This window comes from Monopterus albus, unplaced genomic scaffold, assembly GCF_001952655.1.
Source record: "Monopterus albus unplaced genomic scaffold, M_albus_1.0 scaffold31.1, whole genome shotgun sequence".
Taxonomy (NCBI): Eukaryota; Metazoa; Chordata; class Actinopteri; order Synbranchiformes; family Synbranchidae; genus Monopterus; species Monopterus albus.
Genome location: NW_018127911.1, coordinates 4,844,590 through 4,850,043, shown reverse-complemented (window position 1 = coordinate 4,850,043; position 5,454 = coordinate 4,844,590).

Genomic DNA, 5,454 nt, shown 5'->3' with positions numbered 1-5,454 from the left:
TGCAGCTAAGCTGTTTATGTCCCCCATTCAGCAGTTACACATGCCAGCGAGTGTAAACACAACAGTATCTTTTTAATTGTGCTGTTTCAAGCCTCGCTTCTCTGTCGAATTAGTGGACCACTCTGTCTCTCCCCTAGTCGGGCAGATTAGGGGCCTCGCTGCAAGAAAATACCGGGGTGGCTCGGTTTGGGTTGTCACTGAATCAGCTTAAACTTTGCTCAGCAAGTATGGAGAAGGGCGATAACAGCCAAACGCTTGTTTGCGGTGCAGAGATGCTGCAGCAGGGGTGTATGGGTGCAGGCGTGCTTCTCTGTGTGTATGTCCAGCAGACTTCCCTGCTTGTTGCCCCCTTATTTGTTAGAAAGCTGGAGATAAAGACAGACAGAGTGAGTAAAACAGATTGATATGGGTACTTTGTCTGCATACTTTTGTGTGCATGAGTGTGTGTTAGAGAGAGAGTAGGTGAAGAGGTATTTGTGAGTGTGAGATCTTCAGATGCATTGTATGCAGTTTATAGTACAGTGTGCACACATTTTAACAAAATGGTGGTGGGTGACTTCAATAGCCACAAGAATGATGTATAGGGGAAAGGATCAGCTTACAGTTACATGCAGCACCGCCTGGCTCAACCAGAACTTACAGTGCATGGTGTCTACCTGGCTGGATGCTGCAGATCAGAGGTTTTTCTATATGAGGCACTGTGTTGTTACCCTCTCTTACCATGGAATTTGTTGATATAGCCATTTTTTTATTTTGAACCCATCCCAGACATTAATTTTATTTGTTTAGAACACCAGCTTGTTGAATAAATGCTTTGCTCAGCATGCCCTGTTCTTCTCAGTTACATGTTCTTACTATACAGTATGTTTCACAGGTTCACTTACTTTTTTCTCATCTCCCAGTCTTAGGCTGTTGATAGGAAAAATCAAATCATAAACACTAAAGAGGACTCGGGCAGCATGGTGGCGCAGTGGTTAGTGCTGTCGCCTCACAGAAAGAAGGTTGCAGATTCGAGCCTAGGCTGAGACCATTGCCTTTCTGTGCAGAGTTTGCATGTTCCCCCTGAGCCTGCATGGGTTCTCTCAGGGATACAATGGTTTCCTCCCACTTTCCAAAGACACAAAGCTTAGGTTGACTGACTACTCTAAATTGCCCATAGGAGTGAACGTGTGGTTGTCTGTCTCTAAGTGTCAGACATGTGATAGACTGATGACCTGTCCAGGGTGTGTACCCTGCCTCTCGCCCAGTGGCAGCTGGGATTGGATCCAGTCCCCCGGCTATCCTCTTCAGGAAAAGCAACATACTGTAGATGATGAATCAAGAGGACTTTGGTGCTCTAAACACAAGATCTGTTGTTTGCATTATTTGGTGAAGTTATTTGCTCTGATTTGAGCATTCAAATGGAGCACCTAATACCGCCCATTACCCATAACTTATCTGAAGTTGAAACTACTATTCAAACTGGCAACAAGTCTTTTTTTATACACTGTCCATCTAATTACTGACACAACAGCCTAGAGGGAAGACTGTACTCCCAAGAGAAACAAGTGCATCGGTCATTGCACCAAGTGCCCTAAAACAACATATATTGACAGTCAAGTGACAAAGCCCTCTAGCAGATGAAGTAATTATGACTCTTGTCAGTTGGAAGTAAAGGAAGAAGTACAGTACTATTTAAGAGCTGCAAGGTCCACATAAAGAGGAGGGTGACGTGTCTGTGTCCTGCTTTCTACCAACAGTCAATATTGTTTTGTTTTGTTTGTTTGTTTGTTTGTTTTTAACCATGACCCTGGTTATTCTCTAACAGCTACCAAGTGCTTATTACAGTTTTTCTGAATTGCTAAAACACGTTTCTTGAAACCACCACTCATTTTCTCAAAAACGTAATAAACACAAATCCAAATACTCAAACTAAATTCACAAAACCTCTGACTCATCTGGCAAAATCAAGCAATTGCTTTAAAACCATGTCACCAGCACTCAAAACCAAACAATGTTTTCATATCATACACAAATGAGTCAATCATATACACACTGCAGCTCACTAATTAGACACTACATCAAAAGAAGGAGAACACAGCATCCAGGACATGTAGTTACAACAAAAATGTCAGGGCCGCTCGGCGGGCACTACCTCTCCGTTTTGTCTTTGTTTTCTCCGTCATATGGGCTCTGCACCTCAGCTGTGCTGCATTCCCGTAATTAGTAACTGGTTTGTCTACGCACACAGCTGGGGTGCATCCCGATTGATTACCATCTTCTTATATAAACCTCTGACAGACGCTTCGTGCTCGCCGGAACATTATCGAACATAATCCAACGAATTAACTATCAATAACAAACATAACCTAACACAGCGCCGCTTTATGTATGTGCGAATGGAATGCTACGCTGACAGACTCTGTGCGTTTTGGCTTGACTCCTCTCACACTACATACGCTATTTCTACTACACCACATAAGTTTTGATTCGTCTCCGCAGCTTTGCTACTAGCTATGGACAATACTTACCCTGTTTCCTACCGTTCGTTTGTGTGTTCACCTGTTCGGCCTGGTTTCCGTTGTCATCACTTCCCTTCGTTTGTATGTATTATGGACACTTATGTTGTTGCTTTGTTGTGTTGTTTTACATTAAACCTCTTGTTTTGTACTAGCACCTGGGTCAGCAATCTTGAGTCCTACCCCTAGTTCTCCCTCACCCTCCTGGCGAGGGGGGACTAACCATAACAAAAAAAAGTTTATTGTATAGTGAATTTACCAAAAACCATGTTACAATCAAAAAAGAAGAAGAAGAAAGAAAACATCAGAAAGATTATTCTGCCCCAGAATCACGTCTTTGAGCTGGGCCTGGTCAGAGGACTTCATCTACGTCACAGGCAATGTTGTCCCTTGCCAGGCAACAGGCAAAAAACCCTCGGGTGATCATGAGAAAGGTGAGGAATCAGCCTAGAACTACACGGGAGGACCTGGTCAATGACCTGAAGAGAGCTGGGACCACAGTCTCAACGGTTACCATTAGTAATACACTACAACGTCATGGCTTAAAATCCTGCAGCACACGCAAAGTCCCTCTGCTCAAACCAGCACATGTCCAGGCCCATCTGAAGTTTGCCAAAGACCATCTGGATGATCCAGAGGAGGCATGGGAGAAGGTCATGTGGTCAGATGAGACCAAAATAGAACTTTTTGGTATAAACTCCACTCGCCGTGTTTGGAGGAAGAAGAAGGATGAGTACAATCCCAAGAACACCATCCCTACTGTGAAGCATGGGGGGGTAACATCATGCTTTGGGGGTGCTTTTCTGTGAAGGGGACAGGACGACTGCACGGTATTGAGGAGAGGATGGATGGGGCCATGTATCGCGGGATTTTGGGCAGCAACCTCCTTCCCTCAGTAAGAGCATTGAAGATGGGCCATGACTGGGTCTTCCAGCATGACAATGACCCCAAACACACAGCCAGGGCAACTAAGGAGTGGCTCCGTAAGAAGCATTTCAAGGTCCTGGAGTGGCCTGGTATATGGGTTTTGGTCATAGACTTTCCACCGCCATGCAGAGCAAAACTCTTCTGTTGGGTTGAGGAAAGTGCTGTATGGTGGAAGGACCACATTCTGTTCCTGGTCTTACTCTTCCTTGTCCTTTTTGTCCAACACCTCATATTCCTCTACCTCTCATATTGTTATCCATAGTTGATGGATGTACCCGTGCCATCTGTGCACTTTGAACTGGCTTATGATTTGTACCTTCTCATCACATAATTAGAAACAAGTGTGCACAATTTTGAATCGTCGTGTGTAAACGATGACAACTGTGCTTTAGTTGTGTTTAAGTTCTGCTGTCCTCTGTTTAGTGTTTTGCAACACAGGTTCATCACAGTGTGAATTGTGTTTTAGTGAGAATGTGTTTAGAGTTTAGAAAAGGAGTGCATGAGATTTGTTAACAGAGTCTAAATGCCTGAACTGGTTTAAGGTTTTGCAGAAAGAGTGATTTATTCTACAAATTGGTTTAGGTTATTGTGAATTTGGTTCAGAGAATGGGGTTTATTGTTTTAGCAATTGTGAAAAACTGTAAATCAGATAACTGAGTATTGACCAAGGACATATTTTGTCATTTAATTTGGAATGATTGTCATTATAGCATTACTCACCTTCATTATGAAAAGGAAACACCCTTGATCTCCTTCTCTATCCCAGCCATTAAGAACTTATCCAAGATAGGTTCTGAAGATTTTGGTGCATTTTTATTGCAGCATGTGTTTTTGTAGAATAATCAGCTGGAGTTAAATTGGATAGGACTCATAGGTTTTAAAAAGTTTATACACTGCCTTTAAAAGTTGGGGTCAGGGACATAACCCTTGCAGTTGAAATGAGGTGTGTACACACTTAATTAACCTTTTCTGTATTTAAGGGCTGTTAAGAAAAGACAAGAATGTCTCCAAATGGCATTCATGAGAGAAGAGAAGAGAAGAGAAGAGAAGAGAAGAGAAGAGAAGAGAAGGAGAGGGGGAGTCACAGAGAAAAGAAGAGGAGAGTAGACTGATGGAGAGAAGGGATGTGAAAGCTCATAAACATTATAATGATAGTTTGTTTATTACTTTTTATACCACTTCACAATATAGCCAAGAAGTCTGTAGATTTTGGAACATTCCAAATTGACTGACGTTGTATCTACATGTATGTTGGAAAAATAAGTGAAAGATCACTTTGGTCCACAGTGAGATATCTCACCTACTTTTGGATAAATTGACATGGATTTTCTTTTATTTATTTCTGGCAAAAAAGTGCCTTGGAATTTTACCTGTTTAGTATGAACACCACATAGACATTTTTTCCATGAAATGTAGTTACAACCTTTGGCTGGATTGCTGTGGAATTTGGTACAGATATCCAGGATGCCAAGTGCATATATCTTACAGTAATAATCCTCTGCATTGGAGTCAAATTCCTTGTATGTTCAAACAAACTTCACCATTCTGATTGTGATTCTTTTGTTTATACCTCCAAAATTATCGGCCTCATCTGTACTTTGTGTCTGGTGCTAATCAGTAAATATTAGCAAAGCAAAGCTAAATTAATTAAGCTTACTGTAAACAATTACTTACAATTTTTCACAACTGCTAAGACAATAAACCCCATTCTCTGAACCAAATTCTCAATAGTCTAAACCAATTTGTCGAATAAATCACTCTTTTTGCAAAACCTTAAACAAGTTCAGGCACTTAGACTCTGTTAACAAATCTCATGCACTCTTTTTGCTAAACTCTAAACACATTCTCACTAAAACACAATTTGCACTGTGATGAACCTGTGTTGCAAAACACTAAACGCAACTAAAGCACAGTTGTCATCGTTTACACACAACAATTTAAAATTGTTCACACTTGTTTCTACTTATGTGATGAGAAGGTACAAATCATAAGCCAGTTCAAAGTGCACAGATGGCACGGGTACATCCAT